This window comes from Aythya ferina, assembly GCF_964211825.1.
Source record: "Aythya ferina genome assembly, chromosome: 12".
Classification (NCBI taxonomy): Eukaryota; Metazoa; Chordata; class Aves; order Anseriformes; family Anatidae; genus Aythya; species Aythya ferina.
The window spans coordinates 9,706,553-9,719,256 of NC_140308.1; the positions used below are offsets into that span (position 1 = coordinate 9,706,553).

Genomic DNA, 12,704 nt, shown 5'->3' on the forward strand with positions numbered 1-12,704 from the left:
CTGTACAGTCCTCATGATATACAGCTTGTCAGTTGTTTTTGCAAGACAAACCCTTTCGACTCCGTGGGTGCAGAACAGTTCCTAACAAGGAGAAAGTGGAAGGTGACTGTTACAAATGGGATGTGTGCAGTGCCTCATCACTTCTCAAAATAACAAGGCAAAGCCATTATGGAGACCTCATTCTAATTTAAACATCCATGTGTTTATTCTAGCATTAATGTGTTTCTTGGGTGACTTTGTTTAGATTTTGTGCCTCCTAACCCATATGACTGTATTCCCAAAGTATGTGGATAGTCATGTGATTCGGTTCCCTCCCTCGCTCTGCTATGAGGAAAGGCCTGGGCAATCTCTAATCCATGTTTAAATTAACATTGTTATTTTAAGCAACCTTTTCCTACCCCATCTTCAGATGCCTGAGGGATTCCCTTTGGCGTTCCAATAAATAGGACAACAGCAGGCTTTACTGTGCATTAAGTAGTGCTATGTTTCTCTTACTGGTCAAACAATACAAGCTGAGCAATTAGAATTGGAGTAAGAAGCTGGGAAACTGCAGCACTGATTTTAGGTACTTCAGAAAATGTAGCGGTAAAAACTTAAAATCATGCTGTGGAGATCATCCTTTCAGGGAGAAAAAATCAAGCCCATTAGTCCAAAATACAAGAATGTAAATGATCTCAAACACCTTCATGGAAAAGGAACATTTTAATCGGTTGTCACTTGAAGGTCATATAGCTATGATCCATTACCTGGACTAAAACAGGAAACAAAACCTGACCTATGTCCATATGCATTTCCATTTTACTTTCTAACATGCAGCACACAGCAAATCTGCTTCTTCATAATGAACCTATGCAGACAGCAGCATTTCTGCAAATCAACAAGAGAAGGCCAGATTTAATGGGATTATTCATATACCTATTAATCACGGGTTTGTAGGATCAAAGCCTGTGTTCTTAATCCAAATTAATTATCCGGAGTAGATTTAAGATCACAGGAGAATCTTATCTCTGTTGAGCTGAATGATCCAAGTTGAATGATTTTCAAAATCAGGATTTCTTGACTTACCTTGGAAATGATTTGAGGCTAACTTGCATTCAGTAGTTCTGGAAGGAAAATGGCACCTGGAGCTACCTGGCTGTTTTCCACCATTGCAATTTCAACTGTTGCTAAGGCACAATATCCTAGAGACGGATTCCCCAGTCTTTGACTTGCATGATTAGATGATAATTGCTGACCTGGGATGCGTCTGGCACGGAGCTGCCTACAAATAAGAGAAACTTACTGAAGACAGAATTCTTTTGCAAAAGCATGACAGCTGGTCTGGGGATGTGAAATTAAGCTCCCCTCTTTGTTAATTGCTGCTAAATAATTAGATCAGCTACTTTGCTACAGGGAGATCTGTGTTCTTGGTTTTGTGTACTTGCTATTTGTACTAATGGTTCAATTCAGTTTCATTACTGCCAGTGATAGCAAGGTGGTTAACACGATACCTCTGCTGATCCTGCTAGAAGGAAAGAATACCAAGAAGTTGAGGTACTGCTGGGACAGTCCTGTACCTTACTTCCATGATACTTGTCTTTCAGAGTCTTGTAATGACTGTACTAAATGCTTGCTGCTGATAGTCTTGAGCTCCTGGCTGCCAAATACTCACTTTAAGGTGAGTGCAGCAGCTGCTGCTGGAAGGGAACCATTGCCTGGAAAAGATCTTCAAGCAACCCTGAATAAGTAGAGCCAAGAGAGTAGAGCTGCTTTGCTGAGGGACAAATGAGAGTAGGCAAATAAGAACCACTTAAATATTATGCTGTTTTTGTTCCTGATAATGCTGTGACCTGTGTTCAGGATCACTTACATGAGGTGACGTTTCTTCTCAGGACAATATGACTGTGCAGCATATGAAGTGAGATGCTCTTTTGTGCCACTGCAGGTAGTTGGGGGGAAGAGCTTTTAAAAGTTGGATTTAGGAAAGCCAGTCTTTACATTTCCAACAGTGTTCTGTTCAGAAAAGCTAACATGCCTACATCAGTTCCTATATCCTGAAGCACCAAGCATCCTTAGCTGACTGGCATGCTAATGTGTTGTGTTGCTAACTTTAAGGCTGCATAGAGATGATGTCAAGCTGACTCACGATGACAGTGTTTCCTTGGTGAGGACAGTCTCAAACCCCTGAGAACTCCAGCAGTTTGTCACTGAATTGCAGGCCTAACACAGCCGTGTAGCAGTCCTCAGCCTGCCCATCACTCTACCTGGCTTCTCAGAGATCATATGGCAGCTGTTCCCAAACCACTGCCTATAGACCTATCCTCTAATTCCAAGGCTTAGCTGGGTCACTTCCCTGCTTCCTCAGTACAACTAATCTCATTGACTGGAATTGCAGCAATGTCAGGAGTGGGAAGGATTGTAGAGCTTAAGCTTGCATTAAGGGAGTCTGGTTGGGAGGATGCAGATTTATATTTGTGTGTTCTTCCCTCCTACAGGTCTATTGAGGTGGTGATGCAGCGTTCTGTACCCATCCTGCAGTGACTAATACCTGAAAGTCATAGAAATTGCTTTGAATTCTTGAATGAGGGAAGATGTGTTCTTTTGATATGACAAGGGAGGCAGAGGATGTTTTTGCTTTTATATCTGAGGCTGAGATTTATATCAGGTTGCTGTGTCAGTACAAAAATAATAGCAACCAGGAGGGGGAAGGTGGGAAAGCCTGATAGTTTTCAATCTGTTTACCAAAAACAGTTATATGGGTAATGCTTCGCCATTGATCTGTTCCTGGAACAAAGGAAATCAGATGAATGACAACTGTTCTTCAGACATTTGGACAATATTAGACTAGAAGGCTTGAAAAAAATCTGATTGCACCCAAACCTTAATTTTGGGAGTTTATTGATTAATTTAACATGCATAGTTAATGATAGATTAGTTAAAATTGTTTCCATATAATCTAAGAAACGAGCTGTGCAGATTGAGCACTGTTCCTGTTGCTCTGACCTCAGCTTTTTTTTAAAACATAGACAGGGACTTTAACTAATGGCCACTGACTATTTTTCCAGGGGAAAAACGCTTACTACTATATCAGCCTGGGGTGTGCTTTTAAGTACTATTTTCACTACGGTGGCCAGCTTTATATGGCATTTGGAAATGTAGGAATAAAAGTAAACCATACATTGAGGAGCAGTTTACAGACTTAAGGTTTTCATTTTGTAATTAAGTGTTACTGCACAAACAATATGGAGAAGTGATCAGGAATGTACTTCGGTGTGCATTTATAACATAATGCAATGGCATACATTGAAGCAAAGCGGTGTAACCTGTTTTGGCTTCTTAAAATGGGACAGTTCTTACCTTCCCATCTCATTCCTTTATTGTTTTTGAGTTGCCATGCTCTGTCGTTGGAAATTTCTTTGTATAGAATATCACTTGCAAAATACCTAATGCAAAAGAATCCACTGCAGAGCCAGGCCACTGAAGCTTAAGCCAAGACATTGTTCAGTTGATATGGCATGTGATTAAAAACGTAGGCTGGATTATGTTTTGGGAGAGCAGCTATTTAGCCTTTGTCTTTTGCAACATTCTTCTTTTTTTTTTTTTGTATTTTTAATGACGTTTCTTTTTTTCCTGACTCTTTTGCTTCCTTTCCTTTCCCCCTTTTTCCTATTGATTCAAAATAATAAGCACAGCTTGTGCCATAATTCAAGTTAAGGGTTTAAAAAAAAAAATTAAGATGACTTATTTAATCCCCTGCCCATTTTTGATTTCTTTCAGTGGCAGTTTCCTAAGTTTTCTGTGTTATCTTAGCATAGACTTGGTCTTTCAAGAACCTGTCATACAGTACAAAGTGACTCCAAGCACACAAAATGAACTTCAAGAAGACCTTTCATTACACTAAAAAAAACTTAATCCATCCTGTCACTATTGGTTATGCATCACGTGGGTGTACGCAAAACATCAGGCAATGTTTTTTGAGGATAACAGTTGGCAAGTTCTCAGCTCTATAATCTGCAGATTCTGAAAACAAGTGCAATAAAATGAAAGTCTGCATATTGACTTCTACTGAAAGAAGTGAAGATAGGAGTCATCAGGAGTGAAAACTCAGTGTAATCTGGTGCTAGGTGCATTGGGATACAATCTGGTGGAAAACTTTCCGCCTGAAGTTGCAGAAAATCTCAGCATTGCTGAAATCTTTGAGATGCCACTCAGAGTGAGTAATGGCAAGGTATTACACTTAATCAGTAACTTAACTTAATTTGGGTAACTTAATCAGAACTCAAAGGCTGATGGGAAAACCTTCCATCAGATATTGTTAGAGGGCCATTTGTCTTATAAAAACAAGGAATTCTATGTTGATACAGCTCTTGTTTCTCTATTATGCAAGAATTTGGTTATTCAGAGTTTTATCACTGGAGTGGTGTAGGGTGTTCACGACTTCCTTGTGGTAGCAGTACCTAGGCAACTAATCCATAGCTCTAAAAGAGATGGTACATCCTTGAGCATCTAAAAAAATTAGTTCACATGCCTGCTTGTGAACGTGCACTCAAAATAGGTAACTGGTGTGTTTCTGAAGCCTTAAGGTCTTAATTATTCAAATACTCCAATGTTTATATAATAGTTTATACCCAATAGAAAACAAGGCAGGACTACGTAGCAGTGTTTTACCTTCTGCAGATAAATAAACACACTGTCCTTGAATATATCTAGAACGTGCTCTGAAGGTTGGCTTGTATTCTGTATGTTGTGCAGCTTTTATACTTGAGCATGGTATTTGGTGCAGAAGGGTCATCCAGCCAGTGGGTCGGGGGAAGAAGGAGGATCTGGGTTTAGAGAGGAAATGGTATTTGGTACTGAAATTTATCTAAAAGACAATGGAGTTCAACATGACAAATGCTATTTATAGACAGATTTATCCTCCTAGTGAACACGTGTCCATCTTGAAAACGTTTAGTGTCCTATTTACACGCATTTCATGAGAGTTTTCAGGTAAAGAAGAAACAGTGTATACTGTCCCATCGTTACTTCGTTCAGTCTGGTTCTACATTCATTGCCTGCCCAGTAACTTCTTTTCTTGAAGTTCTGGCCTGTAAGTTTTTAAGTCTCAGGACTGCCTTAGGTACCTACTGTAAATGACACAAAGTAGTAATTGTAATTTTATAGTACCTTTTCTCTGAGGCACTCAAAAGTCTTGCTGCGTTTATCAGCCCTGTTTCACAGGCTCGAAGTTGCCAGCTCTTATAACATTTATTGTTTTTCTTACTAACCCATTTGCTGGCAGTTTTGAATAGGCTAGCAGTGCAATAACATATTTTGGTTGTGCAGAAAAGCTTGCAAGTGACCTGAGGCTTTAGTCAGAGTGTTTTCTACTTTTTATGGCTTAAAGTGTTCAGATCAGCAGCTGCAGTTGTTTCTTCCAGACTGCAAACATCATGCTGTAGGTCTCTGATCTGGAAACCTACAGGCAAGGCACAGACAGGTCCTTGCTGGTTTTGTTCTTAGTGTCAGAAAGAAGACCTACCTGGGGCTGAAGATATTCCTGGGATGTACGCTATGCTTGTATGGGCAATATGCAGGGGGGGGTGTATGTCAGCAGGAAGAACATGTGCTGAGTGAGTTTTCTGGTTCCTCCTGCACATGGCTCAGTATTTCAGCTGAATCTACTGGTGACAGGCTTGCCAGATTAAACAACTGAAAAAAAAAATAAAATACATCTTGTACTAATGAAGAAAATGCAGGGCTTGGATGTTGGTGCACCTCATCTTAATTCATTTGTACCACTACAAATGGAATGTGATACTACCTGTTGGTTTAACAGTGTTTCCTTTAGCTTTGCACTGAGATCAGTTATGGCCCATGAAGTACGGCAACAGGTCAAATGTGAGTTGAGGCCTAGGCCTCTCACTGGAGGTTTACTTAGGGGCTGGCAATATTCCTAAAACATTCTTCTTGTAACAGCTGGTGTGAATGAAACCCTATTTTCTTGTTTTTCAAACAAGAGTATGAGGTAGACAATGAATGGATATAGGGCTTAAAGGGACAATAGCCTTGATGATTTAACTCAGTCAATTTCCTTGTTGTGAACGATGTTCATTCTTTTTCAATATTTTAATAGTTTTGCTTAATCTTTCAAAATAAAACATACTGGAGGGACCACGTACTTCAAAGGTTTGATTTTAGCAAGTTCATTAAACAGCTGACAAACAGCTTCTGTATTCTACACTGGAGGTAAATGTCTTTATGGTCCAAACAGCCAAACTCTGCTCTGGTTCATATGCTAGTTCGGGGATTTTCTAAATGTAGTGGATAATTTGTTTGGTAGCATATGTAATCCAGTAGCATTCACTAAATGCTAATTGAATAGCGTTATCAGGATCATCTGATTTGACATGCAGGGGGAATCCTGAAGGACCTGGTCTAAAACATTGCCACTTCTGAGCAAGATAAACTAGAGGTCCAGCAATGTCTGCTGGGATCACTCTGAGTAGTCTGTCTAACTGAATATAAAGCAATTTCATTAATATAAAAGTAGAAACAGGGCATTTGAGCATTAATGTTTGGAGCAGTAATAGTATTGAGAAAATAGCACTGAGGAAGCATCATTATTTTAAATGTCAGTAATCTAGCACTATGGTCTGTAGCACTGCATTTCTCCACTTATTTTTCCTTTACTCTCAAGAGTTTTTGTTATAAATTGGAGCAAATGACAAGTACCCATTAAAACTCATTTAGGTCTCACACTATGAATTCTGCTGCTGCTATGGTCTGAACTAACTTTTGCCTCTTACAAACATGGAAATGCACAGAAAACCCTTTATAACACCTACAATGCAAAGAGTATTGCTGTTAAAAGCCACCTTCTGAGAGTGACGCAAAGCGGCATGACCCATGCAAGCCAAATGAATCTATTGAGGAAATGATGACGTTGAAGGTAACTAAGTATTTCAGATGGAGCAAAACTTCTCCAGATTAATCAAGGATCTTATTCTCTGGGTTATCTCATTTTCTTCGGTATAAGAAGCCAGAGTTCAATGGAGTTACTCATGATTTATAGCAATGTGAGGAGAAAAGAGTACCTAATAGGTCATATTCTTTGCTGATTTTTGCCTTGCATCATGACTGGCTGACATCTGTGTTAGCATTAAAATATTTCCTATTTCATTTAGGAGCTTTTTATACTGTTTGTACTCCTTGTGTAGGGGAGAGGAAAATTAATTGTGGTCTAAATTAAATCACTTTGGGGTGCATTTAGATATGACTAAGAAGACTTCTAAAAATATGTTAAAGTGTTATAAAAGTATATTGTGAAAGAACATTTCAATATGTTTGCAGGCAATGGTCAGCTGTAGATTGAAGGTGCCTTTACAGGATTGCCTCAAGAAAACTGCATGTTACACTGCCTGTCACAACTCTGGTCTTTGGTGTCCATACTGTGTTATATAAAATGGTCTACAGCCACTTCTCCTTTCTGATTCACACACATTCTCCTGCACTGTAGAACCAGTTGCAAAGTACAGTATGGTGGGGGCTGCACCTAATTTAGCACCTCTTCGATATTAATAGTCACGAGCAGCTATAGAACTAATTTAGTAGACTTTTTGCTGTGAAGCTGGGCAAATATTTTTAACTTTTCAGAATGTTCCCCAAAGCTAAGTGGCATGCCCTTTGCATACCATTAAAAGCATTAGAGCTTGTATGCTGAAACAGTGATCAGAAAGCGTTTTTTAAGATACCCTAAGTCCTAGTTAAGAAATTTCGGAACAATTCCTTCTGTGCAAAACTGAGAATTGTCAAGAGTTTGGCCCTTATTTTCTGTTCCATGACATCTTAATGCTTACCTGAAGACAAGTCACTTTCTATTCCTGACCTTTAAGATTAAATCTTCAGGAAATATTCATCCCATTTTTTCTGACAGCGCAGTAATTTTACTGTAGACTTAAAAATATACAAGCAGCTTAAAACAACAGCTTGGCAAGGTTAAAGGAAGGTCCTGAAATCACCCCTACTTTTGTGTTAAAATACTGTCTCCTTCTGACTTTGGTTAGGCAATAACATTTGCTGTTCAAAAATATGTCCAGAAGTTTATCTATAGAACTAATGATAGAACAGTCCATGTTTCTAAAATAGTCTCCTTTTAGCCTGCTTATCTCTTTCCTGACATTTCTTACTGAGCATCAGTGAGCAGGCAGCTTTGTACTGACATCTGAAAGCTACTCTACAGCAGCAGCGTGCAAAAGGCTATGGAACAAGCAGTCACATGGTTTCTATATTTTCTCTCTTTGTTTACTGTGTTCATAATGCCAAATGGCAAATTAAAAGAATGCCTGAATCCCAAAGAGTAAGGCATGTTATTTCTCCTTTCCACATGTATGGTTGTGATTATCGTTGTGGAGGGAAAGCATTTTATACTTGTTCTTTAGATATTCAGTTCTAGTCTTCTGGGGGAGCTAATTTCTGAAATGTTTAGTATAAACACTCTAACTTGCATAAATTGGATTATTTTTAGGAAATGTTTGGTTAAATTTACAAAGATTAACACGTGATTTGTAAAGCCTTTGACTGTAGGAGACAAAGGAATGTAGAATTTTGGGGGAGGTTGATCATAGCTTCTTCTCTTTGGTAAGAATTTCAGGGAAGACAGTCTTAGCCAACACTGGCATGTGGTCATTTTCATCTTTCATTGCTGCTATGGTTATGGTTTTAATTCTGGATACTCACCTTTATCTTTTGCAATTACCTATTTTTAAAATGTTTTATAGTACACTTGATGTCACTGGAGCTGTCTGTAGGAAAGCCTCTATTAATTGTTACTAATAAAGAGTATATGATGTTTAGATTTTCAGTTTCAAATGCAAGAGAAAGAAATAAACTGAGGTGTACAGGTTAACTCCCTCTGACCTTCCTAGTCTTATATGTTATGTAAAGGGGTTCAGGAAATAAAGGTACCTGGGAATTCCTCACCATGACACAGGCAAGCCCCTGTGTTTTCTTTTCTAACTTGGTAGCTGTGATTAGCCAGCGTGTGGGCGCTTTTATCGGATCTGGAAGGGCAGAAGACAAGGTATAGGTCATATACGGCTTAAAACTTACAGAAATGTCCTACTTGCCCACAAACTGAGAGCAATCTTTATTTTTAAATTTTCAATTTTTGGTAGGATGATACTAGTTGATAATATAAGCTTAGCCTTCAGTGAATAATTAATTTATCTTAGCTTCCTGAAGTAGCAAATAATGCTAATTATTTTTCCCAGACATTCACTTGTCAACACCTGCTCAAGTAGTCCGTGTAAGATCAAGGCTGCTTAGTCTTTCCAGTCACTGATCTCTGAGTACAGTGCTTAAGCTCTGACATGACAAGCAAGCACGTTACAAACAGAGAAGAAAAGGGGTGCATAAATTTCTATTTTGAAAAACTTGGACAAGATGAACATTAGTTCTAAGAACTTTACAGCTGTTTTTTAAGCAATATAGACTTAACAATTTAGCCTATATTCAATAGCTATAATATATGCAGAAATAAATGTATCTGGAAGTTATTTTACAAAGATTAATTGGCATTAAAATGCCATTTAATTTTGTTGCTTAATGTACGCTTTGAAAAGTTACTCAGAAAAAATTACTGGAACTTTTAAACAACTTTTCCACATTCATTTCATACATATTTCAGTGCACAGAACTTGACTCTGCACATGCACGTGGGCAACTGTATACTCTAAACATATTTTTATCACACAAAAAAACATTTTTAAATTCCTTTGCAAATATTTGAAATATTACTCTGAAAAGTTGTACAGTTATACTTGGACCGTGTTACATGCTCAAGAATTCAGAAAGCATCAGGTGAGGAATAGGATTCTGAGACTGAAAATAAAGTTCCAGTGCTGGTTGCACAAGCCTGGGAACTGTTTTCAAAGATATTGACATTATCAGTATTGACTCTAAGGGTCTAGCTGGTGATGCGAAGCACAGCAGCAATAAAATGGCAGTGTTCTGTTCAAAGTCAATTTAAGTACAGACTAATGAGTTGCTGAAGCACCTATTAAATGGCAGATGGTGCTTATGACTGAGAAGGAGAATAACTGACTATATTTGTTCCTCTAACAGAAGACAGTTACTGAAGTCAAACAGGTTGTTAGGAATTGTAGCTGTAGCATTGCCATTTCCTAGTATGGATGGAAATGGGGTATGAAGAGACCTACATAACCTGCACAGATAGCACCAGAGGTTTCATTAGTGTGGTGTACAATACAGGCCTCCTTTGCATTGTACCTTTATCTATGTGCAGCAGACACATCAGTGGAGTTGTCAGACTGAAGTGTTTGATACTCAGCCTGCATAAAAATTGAAAAAGGTGAGAGAAGTAAAGAATTGGGCTCCGTATATTTCAGTCTGATCTCACAGCAATGTAAGTTTGATTAAATATGGTAACTCTCAATTTAGGCCATGAGTCACCCACTTTCTTAAGTAGGTATCCAGTTTTAAGCACGTGAATAAGAAAACTACTTAGGAGGATGATGGCTCATAGTCAAGCATGCCTTTAGAAACTTAGCTTAACTGTGTGTTTCAACATTGTGAACTGAGATCATATCCAAAAAATTATCTTAAGTATCTCAATGCCCAGTAATAGAATAGCCTATTTTTTTTTATTGAAATGAAATACCTAATGGAAGGTAGCAAGGATCACAATCTTGTGCTTAAAACTAAAAGCTTATTTCCTTATGTTAATACTAATTCTATAAATATTTTGAAACTTAATGTTTTTTAGCCTGTCAGTGAACAGAGACCATATCTAGTATTTTTCTTATCAGGGGCTTTTAGTGTCTGACTGTATTTGGTACATGGGGTCCTAGAGCATACAGTTTATGGATTCCTAACATATGTGCCACGAGTTATTAGAAGCAATTCACCTATTTCCAGGCATGGCAGAGGAAATGAGCAGTAGCCAGAGTAAATGTTTTAGACATCCTGAAATGCAATGGAAGAAATAACATAGCTTAGGAAACTTACTCAATTTTAAACTTCTGATTTGCCTAGAAATAATTTTCTTCAAAATTATCAGAGTAAGATACAATTAATATGATGAAATGTGATTTAAATGTGTATTTACCTACATGAAATAATAAATGACCAAGGGATATGCAACACCTAAGCAAGAAATAAAGAGACTCTATCTGTATTTCCCTAGTACTGGAAAAGACTTTCAGCCTTATGAGAAGTTCTGTAGCAGAAGAATTTAAAGGAAATCTGGTCATCATTGATATTCCTCGGGGGGAGGGGAGGGACAGGACACTTTTTAAAACAAACAAACAAACAAAAAAACAAACACAACTTCTTTATATAATGGTTTAGAAAGGGACAACCCTTACAAATGACCTGTTTTTTAGGTCAGAGGTATAGCTATAGATTTTATTACCGAATACTACTTAGAGTATATAAAACTGCTTGTTGCTTCACATAATACTATCATATACTGTTTTACTCAGCTGGTAGTAGGCATCCTACTGTGCTAGGCTCATTTAGTTCAGGAAAGTATTGCTTCACACAGCCTTGATACATCTCAGTAGTAAGTATGCTCACATAATTTTATTTTCCAGCCCTTAAGTCAGGAGAAGGGGGTAAAGGAGAGACTTATTTTGAAAAGGCTTAACTCTAACCTGCCATGGTGTCTAAATTCTTTTATTTACAGTTCAAAAAATCCTTGTTGCTTTTCAAAATGTGGAGTTTTAATTACAGAACCCATGTTAATGTTTTAAAGCAGCCAAACCTTCAGTAGTCTTAAATACTGGTATCTGGGGTACTTAGAAGGAATTTCAGCTAACACATTTTTTAAATAGGAGAATGAGCTTGCTAATGCTCTTGGTGCTATTGCAAATAGTTATTGTAACATTTCAGACATACAATAATGATAGTTATCAGCCATAAACTGATTATAGTTCTGTAGGCACAAGCAAGATAACAGAAGTCTGATATTTAAGTATTTGCATGAAAGATAAAGATTTCCACATGAAATAGTTAATTTATACTAGAAAAGTGGAAGTAATATTTTTCTTTATTTTTGATAATTGCTACAAATACTATTTTTGAAGAGATCAAGATGATTAGATTTGGAAATGCTTATTTTTGCTAAAAGGCGAATGATAGAATAATGATACATGGAAAAATAATTTTGAAGCCAGCTATGCCTGCTGTCTAACTCAGTGTCAGACAATTGACTTAATTGCCTCCCTGTTATGAACTAAATTAAAACAATTGACTAAACTTAATTGACCATTCACATGACATAAGACAGTGAAATCCAACAGCATATGAGTAAATGTTATTTCTCCTGTCTGTATGCAAGAACTAGACACTATTTTAATCTATCAGTCTTATCCCGAAGTATTTAAGATCTAGTAATCTGAGGAGAAATACTGGTTTATCCAAAAAGAAGAGTAATACAGGAATGGACTGCCAGCACCAAAATGAGATATCAGAGCAATGGCTCTGCAAATATGTACTTGCATGTTTCTGTCAGTTTTATCCAAGTAGCATCAAGCATGTCTCAATGTCAGTCTATCAGGGTAGGAACACAAATAAAGTTGCCTTTATTAAAGTATTAAAGCAATCTATCTGTGTTAGTTTGGAGTTATTATTTATACACATCATCTTGTAGAGAAAGGCTCTAATTATAAAACATTCAGAATTGTGCTAGGTAGCAATGTTGGGAAATTCTGTTGTGGATCTTC

General features: G+C 37.6%; 1 long non-coding RNA gene across 1 annotated transcript in view; it reads left to right on the plus strand.

Moving 5' to 3' along the window:
* Positions 1 to 12,704, plus strand: part of LOC311443529 — a 65,568-nt gene that overhangs the window by 27,994 nt on the left and 24,870 nt on the right. The gene's annotated exons all lie outside the window — the stretch shown is intronic.